Source organism: Pinus tabuliformis, chromosome X (genome assembly GCF_031772625.1).
Source record: "Pinus tabuliformis cultivar Carrire ecotype Pingquan chromosome X, CPIR1, whole genome shotgun sequence".
Classification (NCBI taxonomy): Eukaryota; Viridiplantae; Streptophyta; class Pinopsida; order Pinales; family Pinaceae; genus Pinus; species Pinus tabuliformis.
The window spans coordinates 3,799,386-3,824,987 of record NC_142308.1 but is presented as its reverse complement, the minus strand read 5'-3'; positions in this window follow the sequence as shown (position 1 = coordinate 3,824,987).

The following is a 25,602-nucleotide window of genomic DNA, read 5'->3' as shown; positions in this document are numbered from 1 at the left end:
CAAGGTGGGGTCGACATCCTTGTCATCCGATGCATCTATCTTCTTCCAGTTGGTGATCATGGGCGTAGACATGGGTATGTAATTCTGCATTTTGAACCTCTTCAGAATATCTATTGCGTATCTTCCTTGCCAAAGGAAGATCTCTCCATCCTTTTGTCACACTTCCAATCCTAGGAAATAGTGCATCAACTCTAAATTATTCATGTCAAACTCTGCTTCCAGGTTCCTCTTGTAGCCCTCTATGAGCCTTAATGATCCTTTAAAAAAGAAATCATCCACATAAAAAACTAGGATGAGTGGCTCACCCTCTACCATCAAATAGTAAAGGTTGGGATCTGTGTCACTCTTGACGAATACCATCTGTTGCAAGTCATTGTCAATCCTACCATACCATGCCTTAGGAGCCTGCTTGAGTTCGTATAGAGATTTCTTTAGTCTGCACACATGAGTGTGACTCTCATGAGTCTCGAATCTCTCTGGTTTTTTTATGTACACTTCTTCCTCTATCACCTCGTTCAGGAATGTTGCCTTGACATCCATCTAGTGAATCCGCCATCCCATCTGAGCTACTAGGGATATAACTAACTGGATAGAAGTGTATATGGAAACGAGGGTAATCTATCCCTTCTTTCTGTGCATACCTCTTTTCCACGAACCTAGCCTTGTATTTTCCCACACTACTGTCTGCAACATATTTGATCTTCAAGATCCATCTAGAACCTACAACTGATTTGTCTTCTGACCTTGGTACTACCTCCCAAACATCATTCATCATGATAGAGCTATACTCTTCTACCATGGATCTACCCACACTTGATGTTGTGCGACCTCCTGAAAGTTGAAAGGTTTTGCAACCTAATCCACCAATGCTTGGTACCTGTCAGGTTGTTTGCGCTATCTTTTTTTCGTCCTAGGAGTTCCAATAAAATCCTCTGAATCTCTCAATGTCTAACGAACCTCTCTACTGGCTCGACCACTAGTTGTGGGAGGTTCATCCAGCACCTCCTCATCCTGCCTCTGCTACTCTATCTGCTGAGAACTTCTTGGATTTCCTGCACCTAAGGAAATATTGGTACAGATCACAATACTCGATCCTTGTGACTATCCTCCTTCCTATCCAACTGACTGCCCCTATTGTTACCCCTACTGCTAGACTAGAGGAGCTTATGTTGACTGATTATGATCACATGTAGGCATCTCACGATAAATTCACATCTCCCCTCACTACAATCTTCCTATTGCTAGGAATGTAGATCATGTATGCCTTTGATGTTTCGATGTACCCAACGAATAAGCCTTTCTCTCTATTTGATCCTGTTTGGTATGTTTATCATCTGGTATGTGGAAATAAGAAACACTACCAAAAATTATGAAGTGAGTAACTTTCGGCTTCTTCCCTTTGAAGACTCCTTCTAGCGTTTTCTTCCCCAATGCTCTATGAGGAGTCTTTTTATGAATATATGCTGTCGTGTTACATGCCTCTTCCCATAGAAATCTAGGTAAATCATGGTCATATAACATAGCCTTTGTAGCTCCAACAATGGTTATGTTTTTCCTCTTTTTTGCACCATTCTGTTGTGAATTATATGGAGTTGTCCATTCTCTCTTGATGCCTTCCTTCGCACAGAAATTTGTGAAGTCTTTATCAATATATTCTCCACCATTATTTTAGTGAAGCACCTTGATCTTCTTCCTTGTCGCATTATCCATGAGAGTTTTAAAATCTATGAAACAATTGAAGACCTCATATTTGTTCTTCAAGAAGTGAATCCAGGTTTTCCTTCAATGGTCATCAATAAAGGTGATGAAATATTCGACACTGCTGAGAGATGTAGTCGATATCGGGACACAAATATCTGAATGTATGAGTCCGAACATGCCATCGACTCTGTTGTCACTTCCTAGAAATGTTACATTAGCATGCTTCCAAAGTAGGCATCGTCTTCACACATCATTGTGTTTCATTCCAATTTTTGGAACCCCTGTTACCGTTTCTCTGAACATCTTGAGTGCTCCATGTTGTAGATGTCCCATTCTCCTATGCCATAACTCATTCAACTCCTTCCCAATGTTATTGTCACTACCTATTAGTTCCATTGGAGAGTCAATTTGTAACTGGTACAATTTTTGTTACTTCAAACTCCAATCTATCTTACCTTTTTCCAGCTTGGGTGTTTGACATACACTTTCTTCCCTACGAAGTGAATATCGTATCCCTTATCCTGTAACTAGGATATGGAATTCAGTTTCATACCCAATCCTAGCACATACAATACATTTGTAGCATTGGTGCTTTCTCCTGACTCCTTCTGAAAATCTATTGTACCCCTCCCCCTGGATTACATTTTTTCATCTTTCCCATAGTAATATGGAAGTCCATATGCTCCTCCTTTTAGTTAGAGAAATATTCTCTAACCCTTGTCAAGTGAGTTGATGTTCCACAGTCTATATACCAGACACCCCGTGAAGTTGATCTTGATAAGAAAGAAAATTCATCCTCCAACTTGGAAGACAAATCTGAAGTCTCCTGAATGTCTCTTTTGTCCATGGTTATGCTGAAGAATTTATAGTGTGTTATTCCTCTTTCACAGACACTGGTTTTTCACTAGCAATCTACTGCAAAACCTTAAGTGTCTAGCTAGATATCTTCCCAACGAAATAACTGAGCAACTCCCTCTGCCTCTTGAATCACTCGAATTGGAAGAATCAAATTTTTATACCCCTCTCTCATAAAAATCGAACTTACTTAAGCAACTCGGCCTCCTAGCAAAAATATTGCGCTGCCCTTGGGAATTTCGGCCTGCTATCCTTGCTGAGTAGTGAAAATTCCTTTCCTTCGTTTTTGAGCTCTCCAAATAATCAATTGTGCTTTGATACCATGTGAATTTTCTATCTATTGCAATAACTGGAAATTATTCTTCTAGCTAAAAATTTAATTATGTAGTTTATTTGCTACAACAAATAACAAATAAAATCACAACTGCAATTTTCACCATAAAAATACTGCAGAAAATAAAATACGAAAACTAAGGAATTCTAACACATGCACAAGAACTTTGACACGCTTTGATTTGGTTATTCTCGAGAGTCCGTTGGAGAATTATTTAGAGAGATTTTGAAATATTGTAAATCTTAGATTAGGAATTGGTTTCATGATTTTGGGGATTAAAGAGAATCCTTAGGATTTAGTTGAGTAGTTGAGATCCCCACGGGATCATTGAGAGATTTTAGGACTTGATGAGCAGATTAAGGATCTGAACTAGAATTGGTTAATAAAACCTTTTGTATAAAATATAAGCCTCAAAAGCATGAAAAGAGAGAATCATCATTAGATAGGTAATAGAGAAGATTGATTGTAGCCTACGGGCAGATAGAGTGAAGTAGTGTCAAAAGGCCACTGATATAGAAGATCAGGCCGAGAAGGAATTCATTGTGTAAATATTTACTTATTAATACAGAAGTGTAATTTCTGAGTTTGTGTGGACTGTATTGTATAATTGAATTATAAAATATGCATAGTATCAGAGTATTTGCATAACATAAGTGTGCAGGGAATTCAAAAAGAATCCGAGAGAGAGGACAGTGCACAGAGGAGTATTGCGATGATCAGACAATGTTGGAATCTGATTGAATAACCAAATCAAAGCTCAGGAGTGGTAGCATTTAAATAATACACAGAACAAAGTTCAGGAAGGAGTCAAGCAGAAGAACAATCAAAGATCGAAATCAGTGAAAGGAATAAGAAAATGAGCACACACGTGATCCCTTGTAATGGGTGAAAGTTAAGTATCTTCTCCGTCGTTGCGTTGATCGCTATTTTCATGACTAATATTGTTTCCATTCAGTCCTTGCTTCAACCTGGTTCTGTGGTTGAAGTCTTCAATGCAACATATGGATTGGTCGAGCCCCGGAGCAAAGTCATTGAACAGTCAAGTCACACACAGAAGATCAAAGACGTAGAAATAATTAAACAACAACGAGCAGAAACTGTCGGATCGACCAGATCGATGGATAATATCGACGGAAGATGAATGGTGGAGATTAAAACCACATGTTAATAGAAGGATGGAGTGGTCTTGAAAAGCGGTAATGGTATATCGCATGGTTAGAAAGTGGTAAGTGGTAAATTTTGGAGTTGCGCGATAAAACATGGAGATGACACGTGGCGAGAGAAAACTACTTTTCTCGTGTGAATTTGGAAAATTAAGTGTCGTGCTAGTTATAGCGCGATATGGTCGATAACCGTCAGATTGAGGAATGAGATTGACGACGGAGATTTAATGTGCTAAAGAGAGCATCGATATATGTGCAAAGGTTTTTGGAATGGTGGAAAGGTAAGGTTTTAAGTGTGGGTTATGAAATATTTCTATTATATGGGAATTATAATAGAAATAAGCGGGATTAATGTATTATGGTTTAATTTTGAGTTTTAACCAAAGTCTAAAGACCAGGGTATGGTTGATAAGTGTGGGTGATTAAAATCAAAGTCAAAGCTCATATGATATTTTGTTGTCACAGGTAATAAAATCAACCGAAGAGTTGAGTTATAAGGATTAAGAGAGAAATGAATATATTTCCGCTTAAAGAATTATATTTCCATCAGATGTTATATTTCCACTTATTAGAGCTTGGTTATAGAGGGTTTTCACCATTGATATTGGTGTTTATCTTGGGACATGACAAATACATAATTGACATGCAATTTTATTTGCATGATGTGGGGATGTTGTGGCTTTTGCTGCGTCATTTTTCTTAAAGGTCAAAATGTTCAATTTTACACCCAAGAATTCAGAAAAGGTCTTTGATGTTAGGTGTAGATTTGCAATCACAGGAAACATTGTTGAAGTAAATAGGGGGTTTACATAGTTATCTTAGGCATACTATCTTAATGTTTAATCCCAATAATCTAGATGATTTGTGTGTTCAAGCCACTCAACTTGAGGCAAGAGGGAAAAATATCTCAGAAGAAGGTAGTAAAAATCCATTTAAGGATAAAGAGAAAGAAAAGGGTTTCAAGGGAAAGAAAAACACATCCATTAAAAAAGGAGAGAAAACAATATGTAAACATTGTTCTAGAGAAGGTCACGATGAAGCTCACTGTTGGAAGCTTCATCCTGAAATCAAACCAAATAAACTCAATAACAAAGGCAAAGAAACAACAATTGAAATCACTCAATAAGAGGCTTTGGGATCCGAATCGAGCGATGAAACTAAAATCACAGCCATGGGGTTTCAAGGAAAGGAATCCATTGCCAACACTAGTTCTTCAAACTCGCAAAATGAAACTCCAAATGAAAAGAGGAGAATATAACTTTTTCATATAAGGGTGATATCAAAACATAACAAGATTGATACACTGTTTGATAGCGGTTCTCAAACCAATCTTATCTCAGAAAACATTTTCAAGAGTTTAAATCTGGAAACTGTTCCAGCGCATAAACCATATTCACTTGGATGGGTGTGTGACAATGCACAATTACAGGAGGTTACGAGAAAGTGTAAGTTGAGATTCACCATCACTGCAAAATTCATAGATGAAGTGGAGCTTGATGTTGTGCCATTAGATATCTGTGGCATCGTTTTTGGCAGCCCATACCTTTATGACAAAAAAACTATCTTCCATCAACATGAAAAAAAATGTGACATATTCAAAAATGGAGTAGAATATATTATGATAGATCACGAAAAAAAAAAAACTTTTGATTGTTAATGTAGGGCAGATGAGAAGACTGGTGAATTCAAGCAAGAATCTTGTGCTTATCATGATCAAACCCGAGAATGATATTGATTATGAAGCATTTGATGGTTGTAATTCGAATTTGAAAACTGATTTGGTTGACGTTGTTAACCAATCTAATGAAATGTTTTAGGAATCAAAGGGATTCCTTCCCAAGAGGGGAATCCAACCTAAGTTACAGTTGTAGCAAAAGTGTCTTCTTCCTAACATTGGCATGTATAGGATGCTAGTGATGGAAAGCGCAGAAATTAAGATGCAAATCTAGGGATTGTTGAATAAAAGGATCATTCAGCCTACTCCTTTATCGTGTGGTGCACCTCTTATTTTGGCGCCCGAGAAGAATGGTAAGAACTTCCTTGAATGGGATTCAAGAAGTGGTTTTCATCAAAGTAGAGTTGTTTAAGGAGATATAGGGAAGACGACATTCAAAACCAAGCAAGGTTTGTTTGAATGGCTTGTTATGCTTTTCGGTCTTTGCCATGCTCCTACTAATTTTATGCATATGAAGAAAGATGTGTTGCAGCCATTTCTAGACAGGATAGTATATTTGGATGACATTTTCATTTTCCGGAAATTTCATTATGAACATGGCATGTGTGAGAAAAAAATACTTGATGTCGTATGTCAATAACATTTGTTTATGAAGATGTCAAAGAATATGTTGGATAAAATTTCTTTGATGTACTTGAGCCGTGAAATTGGTTCTTCCAAGCATGTTCAGGTTCCCAAGGGATTTTTGGCAATGTGCGTGGGACGTGGAGAAGGTGAGTTGAACCTAGACCTCTCCAAGATTGAATCTGTAACAGTCTTTGGTGGTATTGACTCCATTCCTACAGACATAGGTGAAAGGAACATACATCCTCATGAAGCCGCAAATTCCTTTGGTACGCACACAATTTATGCAGACAGGCTCAAGATATTCATTTGGATAAGAGTTTTTTTGGGAGCAACCCAATGTTGGAGGAGAGATTTTGTTAATTTTTCTTCTATTGTAGCTCATTTTAATTTGTTGGCAGTTGTGCAAAAGGTATTCCAGTGGGGAGGAAAACAACGAGAGGCATTTGATGTTTTAAAACAAAATATCAGTACAGTTCCAATACTTGCTTTTCTAAACTTGAAAAAGTCATTTAAGTTTCAGGTTGTTGTATGTGACTATGCCATGGGCACAATCTTTTTGAAAGGTTGTAAGCCCATTTCTTTTCATTCAGAAATTTTCAATGATAAAGTGTTTAAGATGCAGCGACAAAGGCACTTCCATTGGATGGGTTTTCTTCTACTATTCCACTCTGTCAAAAGGTATAAGAAAGATATAAGCGACAAGTTTGTTGATGTACTTTCTAGGCCTATAGTTTGTATAATTATTTTTCTCAAGCATCATTTTGTTTTACATGAAAGTTATGTTCATAAAAATACATACTTTCAAGATGTATATTCAAGCTTGAGTCAAAGGAATCAAGAGGAGGAATTTGTTTACCATTTGCATCATAATGTATTGTATCATTTCGGTAAGAAGGATGTTGCTACTAATAGTAACATGGTCAAGGCCAAAGAGTTTATTGAACAACTCCAAATGGTACATCAAACAATGAAGAACAACTTGAAAAGGTTAAAGTCAAGTACACAGCAAGGCACAACAAGCATAGTGCAGATCACAAGTTCCAATTCAGTGATAAGTGTGGATCAAGATTGGAAAGGTGAGGGAACTCTACCCTCACCTGCTAGTCAATTGAAAGTGATATTTTGGGGTCCAAAAGACTTCCAGTGGAGAGGAGTGAGTAGGTGCTCAAAATTAGGCTTAAAAATCAAAGTATCAGAATCTTGATAAACTTAGCTTCAAATTGAAGAGCTCATCATTCTGATTCCAACGGTGCAAATGAAACTCAAATCCGAGCTCATATGCAGAAGTTAGAGAAAGTCAAAGTTCATGTTTGACTTGCTCACATGGCAAGATTGGATGATGTGGCAGGTTCAATAAGCTAATTGGGAGGTGCCAAGTGGTATGCCATCATTGGTCCTCACATTTCACAAATCACACATCGACGAAGGGAGGTGTTATAGAATCGACCCCGACAAGTTTGGGTTGTGATGCAATATCTCACATCTCGCACGACACTACATAATCGGCCCCGACAGGTTTGGGTTGCGATGCGATATCGAAATCGCAAATCACAACATAGTGCAAAGTCCCGCATATAAAGGACCTCGGTACTTTGCTGATTGCTAAAGGATCTCGGACGCGATACAATTATAAGCTCCAATTAAGAATTTCATCGGGTCCCCCGAATCGCAATCACATATCACCTGCTTGGTTCACAGTACATAAGATCAGAGGACTCTGCTGATTGTGATTTGTGGTGGACATTCGGTGCCAACAGATTATGGCTCGCCGTGCGGTAAAATTCTCACTCGGTTAGCAGATTTTTGGAGCGAACTTGTGGGTTCTTGTCGGATGTGGAGCAATTTGTGGAGCGAATAATGGGAAAACAAGGGGAAGTCATAACTTCTTAAGTTTTCCACCAAATTGGTTACAAAAAGAGGCTATATAGCCATTTTTTGAGTATTCTGGACTGATTGGAGTTGGTTTCAAAAGCATTTGAGCATTATAAACACATATTTTTACATTTTTGACCATAATAGAGAGGCCTAAGCCATTGGAAGCTGGACCAAGGAGACATAGCCCAGGAGGGGTGAACTTATCATGTGCTTGTCGTAATGTGTTTTTGATGATGTTCTGTACATGTTTATGATGTTGTTTAGTTTTTGTTTTATGTTAAATTTCTCATAAAATTAACATAAAAACTCTTCATTTTACTTGCAAAAATTGATGAATCCTTAAGCACAATGAAATCATTTTGTTAATAATTAGAGGAAGATCTTAACACTACAAACTAATATTCTAAATCGGATCACCCCACCATTAAAGTAGGGCCTAGAGATGTAGTCCACGTTGGATGAACTCTGTTATCAAAATTTTATGTGCATTGTATTTATGGTCTCCTTTATGTTGTTTCTTTAAGTATTTGCACATATGGTTTTTACATGGTCTTTCATGCAATTATACTAACATCAACCGAAGAAAAGATCTTGGCCAATGCTGGTATCAAAGGAATGTCAAATCAAGTTTGGTATCAGAGCAGTCTTCTTACTGATGCAAATTGCGAATGTGAATGATAAATAAATATTGGATGTGAAACACGAAGAAGAAAAATGGCAAATGATGATGCTCGTACCAAGAATGGGCAAGCTTTTTATGAGCCTTTTACAACATGGCAAATAAGGTAGACAAATTGTTTGCAGATTATGAGGAGAAATTGGAAAATAAGGAAAAGGAAGAAGAAAAAGAAGAGGAGAATGCTTTGGTAAATCAAGGAAATGGAGAAGAAGCTCCTGAACCTCCATCTCCATCTTCAAGTGAATGTTTTTCTTCATCATCTCATTCTCATCATTCTAATCATCAACATAGAAATGCTTCTAAAAATCCTTTTCTTAAGTTGGATGTAAATTTTAATTTTCCCATGTTTCATGGATAATCTGATGTGGAAAAGTCAAACAATTGGATCAGACAGATTGAAGTATATTTTCAAATACAATAGATCGAAGAGGATGAGGAGGTGAAGATCTAGTTAGCATATCTTCAACTAGGAGGCATCGTTCTTGTATGGCGGGAGAGAAAACTTTAGAAAGGTAGCAAGTATACGGGTAAACATATTTCTTCTTGTTCTGAATTTATTTTTGGATTAAATGATAATTTTAACCATTGGGATATCGACAGAAATCCATGACAGAATGGAGACGTTTGAGACAAAGCAAAGTTCAAGACGTTCAAAGTTTCACAAAGGGATTAGGAAGAAATATTTGGTATTGAGTATTCTTTTAGATTCACCTGATACTTTGATGAAATATATTGTCTCTTTACATAATTACTTTTAGCATTCTTTGTTGTTTGAATCCAATACTCTTGAAGTGACTAGTGTGAAATCCATTCACCTTGAAAGCAAGGGAAATTATGAATAAGACAATCATGCAAATAAAATAGTGACGACAAAGAAAGAGGAGGAAAATCCCTCTTGCACTCTATTGTAAGAAAGAAAGGCATGAGGAGGAGCATTGTTGGAAACTTCATTCAAAATTGAAGCCAACGAGGAATGGCATAAATGGGAAACATAAAATTGTTGCTACAGTGCAACATGACCTGGATTCTGATTCAAATGATGAGATGAACATCGCAGTTGTTGGGATTGCAAGTGATGGACCAATTGACTTGGGTGTTGGAAATAATACTGAGAGGGGGGTGAATCAGTATTAGTCAAATCAATAACTTTTTCTTTTCATACTCAAATTTATATACACTGCTTTAACGAAGGTAACTCGTGTGTATACGCAACTGTATTTAAAGCAACCAGCGTATATCCAACAAACTTATGATTCAATTAATTCATCATATGTTGATCTTTAATCAGTGAATTAGTACTTCATTAGCCATATAAACAGTAACCATGTGTAGTAATAATATAATAAACCATCACACATAAGCAACACACATGAATACCAAGATTTAAGGTGGAAACCTAATGCGAGACAAAAACCACCTGTTGTTGTCTTCTTTTAATATAAGAAAAAAACTTGTTTACAATATTGTACTACTGTAGAGTCATACCAGTACGCAGGCACCCACCTGCAGAAGGCTACAACCTTCTCTTGTTCTCCATCTTCTTCTGGAAGGGAGCTACAACCCCCTAGTTCTTGTACTAGCTGATATGTTTACTAGTACATAGGCTCCGACCTACAACAGGCTACAACCTTCACTCATTCTCTAGCTACTACTGGAAGGGAGCTCCAACCCCCTTATCAAATCACTAGCAACTACTGGTAGGAAGTTTCAACTTCCTCACTGAAGGCTCCAACCCTCAGTATCCTCTAGGGACCACGTTTCATAAATTTCAAACTGGATAGTCCTGGAACACAACACCACAATCTGAAGGCCATGTTTCATCAAATTTTCATATTGGGCCCATCCACAACATTGAAGCTCTAAATCAATCACCACTGCAATACAACCAATAACTGAAAACCCATCATTACTGAAGAAAATCATAATCATTCAATCTAAATATTTAGAACACTATCATCAAAATACAGTTACCAGCACAGAAAGAAAAACCTAGAACTCTCTGTATCAACAACCAGAACCAACTGCAACTTCAAAGATCATATTTCACAATGTATACGCTATTTTGATGTGCCGAACCAGCATGTATACACACTTTTACCAAAGCGAACTAGCGTACAGATATGAAAATGCTAACTTAAAACATCACAACTATTCTAGACTTCAGTCATACCTAGATCAGAACATTTACAGTGTAAATCATGCGTTAGCATTCAGAACTAGACGATCCATGATCAAACCAGATAATTCATTTCAAGTCTCATGATCCTGATCCATCATTAGATATCATCCCTCATCAACTACTAAGGTTCATCCTTAGTTCAGATCAAGCAAAACTCCAGAAACCCATAACATGCATATTTGCTTTTGATCTCACTCTTCATAAGATATTCATTGCTTTCTCTTATATCCCTTTGATCTTTTACTCCTTATATAGTTTTAGGTCTTTCTCAATACCTTGGACCAAAACCACTTAGGACCAAAACCAATTACGACCAATACCTCGGACCAAATACCTTGGACCAAAACCTTGATTTTCCAACTTGTATGCACTTTTCCTCTTGTGAGAGTGCGTGTATACGTATATGCTCTTTTGGTTCTGTGGACCCATGTGTATATGTCGCTTTGAAAAAGTGAACCAGTGTATACTTCTTAAACCACTTTCTTTCTTCAATCTCTGGAGTCTGATCTGTAATCCTTTGATGTTAACCTGTTGCACTGTGAAGTGTTATCTATGTGAGTTGCCATCAAGGAAAACGCATGTATCATAATGCCAACAATCTCCCCCTTTGGACTTGATGGCAACCACAACACCAAGATACTCTCCGCCTTTGACATCAAGGGAAAAGGGTGGACCAAGATACTCTCCCCCTTTGACATCAAGGGCAAAGGGTGGACCAAGATATTCTCCCCCTTTGATATACATTGTAATTTCCCTTAATAATAATTAATAATAATAATAATAATAATAATAATAATAAAATAATAAAAAATAATATAATATAATATAATATTAAAATACAAGAAAATAAATAATAAACAATGAATAAAAAATAGTAATAGTAAATAAATAATAAATAATAATAACGTAATAAATAATAATACTAAAGCTCTAAATAAATATAAATAAAAATAAACAGACAAATAGTAAAAATCAGTAAAGCTATCAAAAAGCAAAAACAAAAGAAATAAAACAAGAAAGTAGTAAAAATCAGTAAAGCTATCAAAAAAGTAAAAACAAAAGAATAAAACAAGAAAGCAGTAAAGTTACATGTGGACACATGGAGTGTGTACATGTGGTTCCCCTTCCAATGTTTGCTTTATTTAATAGGTGGTGAGGAAGATGAGAAGCATTCCATCATTCCAGGATTCCATCATCCATTCTCTTGGGAGAAAAGTGTTGTTAGACAAAGGATTCCCTAGTAGTAGTACGTTGATTGAGGGCTCAGGGGTGGCCAGTTGTAGCAAGATTTTGTGCAATTGAGCCTACGGTTGGGTGGAGAGTCGTTCCCAAAACTTTGTTGTGGCTAGCAATATTCAAATAGCGTCAACTCCGAAATCACAAGTAAAGAATATCATCGCCACAGGTAAGTTGTCTCTACTCATATTTTTGAAATTTGATGTTAAATAGTTGATAAATTGTGTGTTGATTATAAATCGCATGATTGATCTAATTAATTACATGTTTTTATTTCAGGGCTGTTACATATGGTATCAGAGCCTAGGTTCAACTCTTAGGGCCTATAGACATTTTAATGTAGAAAACTTCGATCTAAATGATTTAACGAAAAATAAAAATAAAAATTTATAGTCACATCCTAATGATTCTATCCTAATTGTTTTATCGTTGGGTTGCGACAAAGAAAACTTTCTAGTGTGGCTATGACTTGAATCTTTTGACTCTAGTTGTGACTTATCACTCACATAATGTGGCTCTGCAAGTTGCAGCTACAAATTTTCTCATTGTCCCTCTTTGGCTTTGGCTCTATCCTCAATTCCGCCAAAAGTGCAGGATCTGCAGAAGTGGGAATTACATTGACTTTATTGAAAGAGCACAGTACATTGCTCACACCTCCATCCTTAACGCATGTCTCAAATGGTGGTTGGAAAGTATCCATTATGTCTTGTTGAGTAACCACAACATCAAAGTCAAATCGACTAAAGCTCTACCCAGAGTCAAGATCATAGGCAGTGTAATGTTTGCAACACGCAACAATTTTAAGTTTGTCAGATGTCGCGTTTGGGTGATCTCCATAGGCATGTTTTCTCTTTAATTACATTACACAGTTGCCTTCAATAAAATCTCACTTCACAGGTAACCATTCATCATATCAAGACCATGCCAAATCCCATGCACTATGCACAATATAATTGCATGTACTGTTTCATATTATATATTCTTAGACCTCAACTCGCAATGTTGACGTTAGCAATTTCATGTTGTAGGAGCAAAGTGAAACAGTTCTTTGTTGACAACGAACTTGTTAGACAAATGCAATTTTCAACTAGTTTTATCATAGCTTCTTCTATTTCGGCTTAAATTCGAGGAATTTTGTCATTGTTCGATGAAATCCTATTTTGTGCATTCAATTTGTCTGAAATCAGTGGATATCTGGATAATTTGTCTTCGAGTGTCGATGATTTACAACAATATGATGATTTTAATTCTGGAATTCGGTGTCAGTGGTTATGATCAGGAATGGGTGAGAAAACAACCCGAAATTCGCAGGTGTTAGGGCAAAAAAGTGGCAGGAAATTGACCCAAGCGGAGAAAGAAACCCTTGTTGTCGTTAATGTCGGGGCATCAGCATTATCATTTGCAGGATCGACTTTCATCGTGCTCTGTTATGTGTTTTTCAGAGAGCTTTGCAAGTTTTTGTTCAAGCTGATATTCTACTTAGCGTTCTCTGACATGTTTTGTAGCCTTTTCAATATACTTGGGTGAGTCATAGTTAAGTTTGTCAATGTTGCAGTTGGAACATACATAGATTTATCTTTATGACAATAGTTGCAACTATCAAAATACTTATTTTTGAGTTCACAACAAATTTGGTTATGATGTCTATCTTTACTCTTACTTTTAACATATATCAGGAAGTGGTAAAATATTAGAAAACCTATTGATAGGAGCTAGAATTGGAAATTCCATTCAAAACATATCAAGTAAATATAGAAATGAATCAAAATCAAATATGTGTGTTCGTGATCCTATCAATGCATCCTTAGAGTATGGATAATACAAACAAAACCAATGAATTTGCACACGATTTCTATTTCTAAACTGTTGGTAGAAATAAACAACGTAACTGAATTTTAAGAAGCCATTGGAAGGAAATTGAGTTCCATGAAGAACATCTAAGATTGAAAAGTCTACAAAAGTTGGTACATAATGAAAGCTTCATTTTTTGAAGGCTTTACCTACAAGAGAAGATGTTGCTTTGTTAATATGCTATCCTCTTAAAACGAGAATACCGAAAATTTGACATGTCCTGAGATGAAGATGCTTCTCTCTGCATGCCAGTCTTAGAATCAACTCTAGATCCAATTTTCATTGAATTTTAGTGACAATAAAATGTTAGTCAATTACCTTTCTTTCATTATACTTCATCTATGGAAAACCCAATGATGTCTATGTTAATCTCATAATTGTTGATATATATTTTGCGGTTGACCTTATCTATTTTAGGTGAGTAAACTTTTCCATTTGATTTTTGAGTTGAGGTTCTTTTAACATTGACATCATAAAAGGAAAATCAAAATCCATTTAGCTACAGTTAGGGCAAATAAAGATTGAAGAATCAAATTAGTTTGAATAATAATAATTTCATATTAAAAATATTTATATGTTAAATAACATGAATGTTTGAAATCTCTTGCAAAAACTATTTTCCATCTTGAACATTCATGGATGTGCTTCAGCACTGTCATCCTTTGCATTAGATGGTTTCTTGCTGACCTTCTTAACCTTTTCTGAGTGATCAAAGTAGGCCTCACTTGGAGTTTAACTTCAGTAATGTACTGTTTCATCTTATGTTTACCATTCATTTTTAGGGAAATTCCGCAACAGTCAAACCTGACTTAAGATATGTATTGTTTCATCATATTTTTGCCTCTTCCTTCTAACTGAAACTAACCAACAATCATTTCTAAGTGTTGAATACATAATGCAAAATACTTTGAATAAATTTTAAAGATGTAGCCCACATGCTAAGCATGCAAGCTTATTCACAAGTCTTCCATATGCAATGACAGAGACTGTGCTTACTAGATTACAACATAGATTTATGTTGACATAGTGAGATTCGTTTTGTATTTGATATTGTAGTTGACATAAAATTATGTTTAGTATTATATAATTTTAGGATAATGATGAAAGCATAAAGTCAAACATATTTATGGAGCTTATTCATGCATACTAAAAGATTATTTGGATGTCTTTGCTTTGATGATGTTGCATCTAAATATGGAAGAACGGTAATGAATTCTTAACTATGGACATTAAGACAAGGTCATTCGATATGAAGTGATGTATAATCATATAATGTCACATGAGGTTTCATGATATAATGGTAGGAGGATAATGATGCACATGTGGTTCTTATAGTGATGATATATCCTTATGATGATGATGATATGCATAGGCATTATGATGTTATGTTGAGGTATATTGACATATTCATTTACTATGTGATGATAGGTATTTACTCATGATGAATATGATATGCATAATGTGGCATAGGAATTATGATACTATAATATGAGGGTTATTGACATATGGTTCATTTATTATGTGAAGTCATGATATGTCTTTGATGAAAATATGTTGATGTTATAACTTATGATGGTATTTCATGAGGTGAAGCATGTCATAGATGCGTACAAATTTATGACAATGCATGAGCATGCAATTCGTTATTATTCATAATGTTGCGATTAACAATGATGAATGTTCTCATGATGACATACAAGACTTGGCATGTGGATTATTTTCTATGATACTATGATACTATGAGGTGTGATGATTGACAGGACTCCACAAATGGATTTAGAGGGCTGGTTTATTTGATGATCTTGTGCGAGCCCATACGCACGAGGGAGAATAAGTAACACCGTACGGGTTGGGGACAAACTCAATCAACACTACATATGCCGATGGTTCCTTTGTCTTGTATAGCTCTTGATGGATAGCTCTTGACGGGCTATGGGACCATCTTGAGGAGGCCAAGTGCCTGATATTGTAGGCTAGGTGCCTACTATTGGATTGGGATGTCGAAGTCTAGTTGGTGTGTAAGGACTTCGATGCCTGGGGTTGTGCGCCTTAGTAGTTGTGGAGGGAGTGGGCCAACCTTGCGAGATGCCCAGAGTCATTGAGTACCGTACCGGATGCCTGCCTTGGGGCAGATGAGGTCTGAGTCGGGCGCAAGCCTTGGGGCTAGCCTTGGACTAGGATACAGACCGAGGAGGCTTATGCCTGGTTCTGAAAGTGGGAAAAATGACAGAGATTCCTTGGGATTTCCGGGTGTTGTGAAACTTTCGATGCCTGTTGGTTATACTAGTTCAGTAGAGGGTGTCGGCGAACATGAAGTAATAAATAACAAAATAAAATGTTAAATAATTCAACTTAACTTCGGGATGAAGTTCCTTAAAGTGGGGGAGTATGTAATGTCCCTTAATAATAAATAATAAATAATATAATATAATATAATATTAAAATACAAGAAAATAAATAATAAACAATAAATAAAAAATAGTAATAGTAAACAAATAATAAATAATAATAAAATAATAAATAACAATAATAAAGCTCTAAATAAATATAAATAAAAATAAACAGAAAAATAGTAAAAATCGGTAAAGCTATCAAAAAGTAAAAACAAAAGGAATAAAACAAGAAAGCACTAAAAATAAGTAAAGTTATCAAAAAAGTAAAAACAAAAGAATAAAACAAGAAAGCAGTAAAGTTGCATGTAGACACACAGAGTGTGTGCATGTGGTTCCCCTTCCAATGTTTGCTCTATTTAATAGATGGTGAGGAAGATGACAGGCATTCCATCATTCCATGATTCCATCATCCATTCTCTTGGGAGAAAAGTGTTGTTAGACAAAGGATTCCCTGGAAATAGTACGTTGATTGAGGGCTCGGGGGTGGCCAGTTGTAGCAAGATTTTGTGCCATTGAGCCTACGGTTGGGTGGATAGTCATCCCCAAAACTTTGTTGCGGCTAGCAGGATTCAAATAGTGTCAACTCTGAAATCACAAGTAAGGAATATCATCGCCACAGGTAAGTTGTCTCTACTAATATTTCTGAAATTCAATGTTAAATAGTTGATAAATTGCGTGTTTATTATAAATCGCATGATTGATCTAATTAATTACATGTTTTTATTTCTGGGTTGTTACATACATTATGTTGTCCATGCTCCCCCTGAGTATATGATGAATTCTCTGATTAAGCTCCCCCTTTGTACATGTAGAGTTTGCAAAAATATTTTCCAAAATAATAACATGACTCTATAACTCAATTATGTGAATATGACCTTCCTATCACCAATGACTCATACATACATCAATCTCCCAACCAAGTGGGGATACATCAATTTTAACTCATCCACCCAACTAAGTGGGGATATACCAAATGTTTATACATGACTGAAATAACAATTATTACATCATCCTTCCCATGCATACTGAAGTTACAAATTAGGTCTTTACATGATCTTTATATTAAATGATATATTTATAACAAGGACCAACAATCTAAACAAGACCATGATAGTCATCAGCAACTATCATACACCATACATGATATGCACCATCAACATCTGTCAGCAACATTAAGATCAACAGATTGTATATGTCCATCATCAAGAGAGTCACCTGAATCAAGTAATATAAGTATCATAATGTACCAAGGTCTTCTAATATAATTCCAACAATGCATTATTAGAAACATATGATCCCCCTGAACCTGTGCCAACTGTTCACTGTCAGATCATTGCAAATATTAGTAAGAATCATGAAGGCATCATCATCAACTAGTTATTCATCAACTTATTAACAACTTATGAGGGCCAAGAGCACTTCCACATGTTATCAGCAGATCGCAATCATCATCAATCAGAGAAGAACAGATATTTGGTAATTGACTGAACCATATCAGACCCCTTTTTCTGAGTCTGTCCCACTGCTTTTTCCTCAAACCAACATATATGCGATTGTGCAGCTTCGAACTCACGTATATACGCGACTTGTCTTCATGATAACTGCGTATGAGAATTGGAATTCTGAAGTTTCACACTTTCAGCTCCCCCTGAGTCTGTTATGTCTGTATGTTGTTCTATGCCACATCTTTCTGACTGTACTTCCTTCTTCTTCCATATCTTCGAGTGTGATGATGTTTTCTCCTTTTGGTATGGTGCTCAAAATTTGTTCCTGCATTCCTTTGCTACATGTCCAAACTTGTTGCATGCATAACATCTTACATGTTTTATATTCCTTCTATAGCAGTCATTGGGTTTGTGACCAAACATATTGCAAGAAAATCAATATCCCTTAAAGTATCTGGAAGCTGATGATCTTTCTATGTGATGGTCTTGAACCATTCTGTTTCTACATCTCGCTGCAACATGTCCAAAACTATGAAATATAAAACATTCAACATTATTCATCAAAGGAAATAAATGACTATCACTTCCATAGTTAGGTGTAAAAGATTTTATTTGAATACTTTCTTTCCTTGATTGTTGATGGGGTTGACCTCTTATCTCCTTGTTGAGCATTTCAGATTTTGCATTAGAGTTCCTTGCCTCATCTTATGAGCTAGATTCACCTTCAACAGTTTCATGAAAACCAAGACCAGTTTTGATGGTAGGAGACCTTTGACTACTAAGAATATTATCCAAAATCTTAGTACTATCTTGAAATCATAACAGTTTATCCTTTTCTTTTAGTTTACCCTTTAAGATATTTACCTCAACTTGAGATTGCTCTTCCTTTTCCAGATATTGCTTCTTCATGATTTCTTCAACCTTTATTCCTTCTTCCACTTGTTGCCTTAATTTGAGAATCTCACTTTCTTTTTCTTTATCTACTTGAGGTAGTACTTCATTCTGCTTATTTGATTTTTCAAGATCTTCTTTAGAGAGAGGATCTTAGCTTCAATAATTTCATAGTAACGAGATCTATCTTTAAATCTCTTGACTGTTGTGCTATTTTTATTTACTTCATTTCTTAATGATGTCACTTCATCCTGCAGCTTTTGACATTGATCTCCGTTTTCTTTGTACTGCTTCCTTACTTTGTTTCCTTCCTCCAACTGAACTTTTAATTTGGTAACTTCTTCTTTGAAGGCACACTCCCTTTTGTTAAATAGATATTGTTGATCTCTAATTTATCTATGAGTCTTTTAACTTTTTCCTCTATATTTCTTTCACTATCACTTTCAATATCTTCAACATTGCATGAACAGAGAAAAGTATCACCAGAAGACCAAAAATTTGTACCTGATACTTCTTTTGCTTGTTCATCTTCAATCTGAGGTGATTCTGAATCTGAATACTTGCTTCCACCTGATGGCCCATTGTCTCTCCTGTTGTCACTGTTCCTTTGAGATGTCTTCTTCTTCTAAGGCACTTTCTTCTTTAGCTTCTTTCCCATTGTTTCTATGGATCTCCTTCAAGCGATCAAGCTTCTACCAAAGGACCTACTCTGATACCAATTGTTGGAAATAATACTGAGAGGGGGGGGGGGGTGAATTAGTGTTAGTCAAATCAATAAATTTTTCTTTTCATACTCAAATTTATATATGCTACTTTAATGAAGGTAACTCGTGTGTACACGTGACTGTCTTTAAAGTAACCAGCGTAACCACCTAACCACTTTGAAAAATAAAATAGAGAAATAAGTGTGGGCTCTTGTACTAGGGACAACGACCCACTTACAAGAATATTCAATAAACTCTTTCTTCCAATGTGTACCCCAAACTTCTTCGGAATCTTCAGAACTTCTTCTAATTAACAATGTAACTGTTATAGCTCCAAATCTCACTCTTGATGTTTGTGATGTTGCATTTATGGCATAAGGCAACCCCTTCTTCCAGACCTGGTCCAAATACTTAAAAAACAGTGTTTTACTCCCTATATGTGACATTGCCCTGAGCTAAACGTGTGTGTACGCGGGTCTGTGTATACCCAACCCATGTATATGTCTTAAAACACTTAAAAAAAATAAATCTCCTTAATTTCGGGTGGAGATCATGGGTTTTACCTATTTATTACCTATTAGTGCCTGTGGCCCAACTGTTCCCAATGAATTCCCAACTAAAAAACTACTTTGGGAGAAGTATAAAAAGGCTTCAATGGGAAGGCCTAAAGGAGGAGAGAATAGAGAGAAAAATCATTCTGCTGAGATTATCCCTGATCAGGTTTGAATATCCTTGTGCTTCCAGCACTTCCCCCATTACAGGAAACCCTTGTTTCCTTGAGTTATGATGTATTTTCACTAATTGAGATATCCTTGTCTGAATCATGGAAGGAACCTTTTGAAGACTTGGGATTGGACGAATCTGGAGGACGGTTCAGCTTGGAGCCAATGAGAGGAAGATTCAAGTGATATCATTCCTTACTTTGTTTTATTTATCTGTAATAAAGAAACATTTGTCTTGTTCCCGAAATCAGTCTTCTTCATGCTTATGTTGTTGTTGTTATAGTTTGCATATGAATAGTTGTTTCAATTGTATAACTAACTACCTTTCAATATGTTATGAAGTTGATTTCTATATGATTGTTATAGACATATTTGGGCACTGCAACCCCAAACTCATATGTCCATAAAATAAGGGCTCCTTAAGTCCCTAAAAGTGTTGTTTCACACCCTAAAGGATCATGGTCAACTGATTACATCATTTCCCAGAAGTTCCACCTGAAAAACTACTCAGAACTGGCCAAAATTGGACCATACTGACTGCTCCATGGGTAAAGTGCGATGCATACTGACTGCCTAACTGGCCAGGTGCGGTGCATACTCAAATGGCATTCTGTGGAGTGCGATGAGTGAGAACAGACAAATGGCAGAGACAGTTTGCAAGGTGGATGATCATGGAATCTTCCAGAAACTTCTCCTGTGACACTTGCCTCTCTGAATTCGCCCAGGGATGAGTAAGAGATCAAGAAATCTCCAAGTGGAACCAAGAACTATCAGTGGAATGACACTAATCAAAAACCTAGAGCTGACTCACACATTTGCAAGACATCTATAAATGGATCCCTCATCTAAGAGATCTGGAGGCTGGAATTTTGTATTTTGTAAGGAAGTTTTGTTGATTTGTTGAGAAGAGACATTGCATTGTTGGGTGATTTACTTGTTCATGAGGTGAAGAGGGCTTCTACAACTGGGAGGATGATGCTGGATCAGACATCTGGGTTGTAATCCTCTCTTACATTACTATTAATAAAGTTATTTGAGTTTTCCTCCATCTGATCTTGTATTTGTGAATCTTATTGTTTATGAACGCAATTGTATGGCCAATGTGTTTCTGCTCCATATTTTTTATGATGTTTTAGATAGAGATGCTTTGATATTTTGATGTTACTTTGACTCTACAGGTACTCTTTGAAGCAGGACAAGTAGGAGAGGAGTGATAAATTCTATCAAGGAAAGGAGAAATCAAGCTAGGATCAAAGTGAGAGATCCAAGTTGGTCTTCTATTCTTCTCTTCCATCTATCACACTTAAAGGAACTCTTGAAAATCTTTCATTATTTGTTTCTAAGATAGCTACCCGTCTTAGTGGGACTAGCAGTTCGAATCGACACTAGTTTTCCCTGAAACAAAATGGCGACTCCGCTGGGGAACGAATAGTTTGTTTTGTTTATTTATTGTTTGCTTTATAAACTACAGACGCAGCCTGGAGTTAGCCAGCAAGCCTTCGAAACGCAATTGCGAAGTAGATAAACGTTGCTTCAGTCAATCTCCGGGTTGGTTTATGAACTGAACATCTGACTTACAAAGCATCCTAAGTGCCCTTGTGGTAGCTCAGAACCTCATCAGATCCTACCCTTATGCTTTGTGTTTACTGTCCATCATTACTCAGCCTAAATCACTGAACTTAGCTGCAAGTTTTGAGCAAAAACCAAGCTCAGTTTCACTCCCTGGCCCATCACACTGTCTGTAACTGTGCAACTTGGATGCATCGCACCTCCCGTGTGTTGCAGGTGAGATGCATCCCTGTTTCCCTATGTTGCAGGTGCGATGATTGAGTAAACTGTGTTTTCTTCTCTGAAATTTGGTTTTTTCTCTTTGTTTTAAACTTTGTTCAGTAGTTTTGTAGTTCATGATCAGTACCTTCTTGCTGTAACCATTTCCTTCACATTATTTCAGCCTCCATCAGTTAGGAATTGTAAATGTTTTTATGTCTTTGTCGATCATTTGCAATCCTCCTTTGTCGAAAGTAGCCTAATCGAACTGTCGTTTTTGATGCAAGTGTCGTAATTGTCATTATGAATCAAAAGAAGAGTGTCATAAAGTCTTCCTCTTCTAGACAGTTGATTGTACTTTTGTCATTGTACTTGATTTAGAAATTATTAGTATTTCAAGTCTCGAAAATAGTTTTAAATTCAAAATCGAAAAGTGTCGTTTTAGTCTTCCTTTTGTTTTGAAAAGAGAAAATTGTTAGTACTGTCACTTTGAAAGAAAATAGTTCAAATCTGTACTTAGCATTATTTTTTCCATTCACACATTAAGAAAGCGGAAAACAAATACATGCATGTGCATCTGCATTTTGACTGCTTGTGAAATTTGATTTAGGAAAGTGTACTTAGTGTGCGCTCTATGCTCTCTGCTGAAAGAAAAATCATTATCTTCTTTCCTTTGTAGCTAGGATTTTCATTGCTAAAAGAACATAAACGACCGTTTATCATTTTAGATTGCATATTTAGGAATTTCACATCTACATCACGTGGTGAACCTTGAAAGAAAAACTTCTAAGCAAGATCAACTTTAAAATAAACCTCAATGAACATAAAAATGCTTTGGAATCTAATGCAACACATCTAGAAGTCTATGCTAGAGACGTGTTCCGACGTCGTAAAACCTGGTAACTATCGTTTTCATCGAAGGTTGGGTGATTCCTCCTCTTTGATACGACAAGTGCCAGTACGAACTTGTGCTCCCCGTACGGTCAAGTATATATTGGGAGACCACAATAGGCTGATATCCTTTATCCTTAGGAAGCCGTGTCTGCCGCCCTAGTAATCGTAATGCACTGAACACAGCATTCGGGAACATTGACTGTCGTACATAAGTCCTTGGTAGTTTCTCTATCATTTATCACCAAGGTGTATTTTGCAGTTTTACGATCGATTTGGTAAACTCTCTAGCTAGACTTCTAGAGCAGTCACTTTCGTTCCTTTTCGACTCCTTAAAAGAAAAGGTCCATCTGAGCACTTGTCACTTCAGGCTCATTAAAAATCGAAGGCGACTAGAGTCACCTTTAGCTTTTTCTCGACTCTTAAAAATTGAAAAAGCAAGTTGCGTCCAAGTATCTTTAAAATTTATTTTAAACGGAATAACATCCTTATTCCTGCATTGATCTGAGGTTGAGATAATGGAGTCTACCAATCAAGGAATCCCCCTTGGATGGAATCCTAGTCCTTTCTCCTCTTCGGGAGATGTTGGTTCTCCATATATGGCTACATTGTCCCTTCCAGGAATCACAATTGGCCTGCCAGTATGGCTTTTCTCGACCTCTATCATTCAAAACACTGTAATTCCTCAACAATCTAGTCAGCAACCAGATGATACTGAAGTTACGCCTTCGCCCTCTACTTCGTTTGTTTCTCCTTCCCATTCTTCCTCTTCGCTTGGTGAAATTAGTGACACTAAAAACCAAGTAATTGAGAAGAAAAAGAAAGGGAAGGAGAAGAAGAAGAAACCAGCTAAACAAGGGAACACCAAAGCATCGTCTAGTGAAAATCCGCATACTAAAGTTTCCAAACCAAAAGCTCCATGTGCAATTTGCAAGGAGAACCATTACCATCGAGATTTCCCTTGCATCCCGCGGATCTTGAGAGAATGGTCTCCCTGGTTGCACCATTCGGTGTCATCAACCCCTGATAGTCAGGTTGATAGCGCACCATCAACTAGTGAAAACGAAGTCAACAAACAAGAAGGAAAAGCTAGAGTTCCATGTAGGTTATGTGAGGGTGACCATACTCTTTACCATTGTCCTTTTCTGGATGAGGCCAAAATCATTTTGGATAACCACCCTGCTTCACCATAGCAGCTTCCACCTGGATACAGGAAACTCTTGCCAAATCCTTCGCTAGTTGAAAACTCGATTGACATAAATCAATTGTCGACCGAATCACCTATCATTAAAAGTGAACCTTCTGAGTCCATATTGGATCAAAGTCAACTGGTCAAGATGGCAGTCGACCCAGTCTTGCCTTCAGAAAATCCACCTTCAGATGATATAGTTTCCAAAGAGGATGAGAATGACACCGTTCAAATTCTTTTTGTCGATATAGAGTCTAATGAACTTGGGGGCAATCCGCCCATTCCTTCACCGCAGGAAGAGACCCCCCCAGTTCATGAATATTATCTGGAAATTTATCTGGTACCTCCTCTGAGCAGTCTAGTCATTTTCTTTGATTGGAATCAACTAGCGAAACCTCACCTTCCATCTAATGTACCATTCTGAATCATAGTACAAGTCTACAAAATGATCATGTCCATCACAATCATAGATGAAGGGGCTTCGATGAGTATCCTTTCCTCAACTGCTTGGAAAGCGCTTGGTTCACCATCGCTTTTGCCTAAAAAACAAAATTTGTCAGGCTTCAACAAAGGAACCAGTCGACCATTAGGGATCCTTCCAAAGTTACCAATAACTTTGAGAAAGAAAACTGTTTATGTGAACGTGATGGTAGTCCAAGGTCCACTAGATTACAATCTACTCCTTGGACGTGATTATATATATAGCATGGAAGCCATTGTTTCCACATTCTTCCGAGTGATGTGTTTTCCACATGAAGGCAGACTGGTGCAACTTGTCGACCAACTTTCATTTCCTGGTTCAAACACAGCTATAAATCAACCATCATCCCTAAATGGCCTCTTCGCATCAACAATGTCTCTTCCATCTTCATCCCATCCACCTAATTACCGTGAGTAGTTCGGTGAGTGTGATGAAGATTAGGGGGCATGCACCCTAGTCTGCTTCGGCAGGCGAACCCAGAGGAAAAGAGAGATTTTCTTGAAAGGTTATAATACTTGGACCGAATAACATTCCTGTATAGGTTATGTGATCAGTTTGACGCAATTATTTCCTTTGTACGATTGTGAATGGAAGCTCACAGCATTCACCTTCGTACGTTATGTGATTGGAAGCTCACAACAATCACCTTCATCTATTTCGATGGACAAAGCAAAGGAAGAGTTTTCTCAGCCAACAAAAACAATCCTGCCTAACCGTAGGAACTTCCATTTGGTAACCTAGAAACTCTCCTTTTACTGAAAGACCTGGGGGCATGCAAACCTTTGCATGCAAGTGAAAAGCGACCTTTGATTTTCTTAGTTTGTAGGTTCTTAACCCTTTAACCTCGTAGCTCGGTCATTTCTAGCTTACATAAAAAGGTCATGAGCACATGTTATAGCAGTGATCAAGCTCATTAAAAATAAATCTACCAAGAGACATTATCA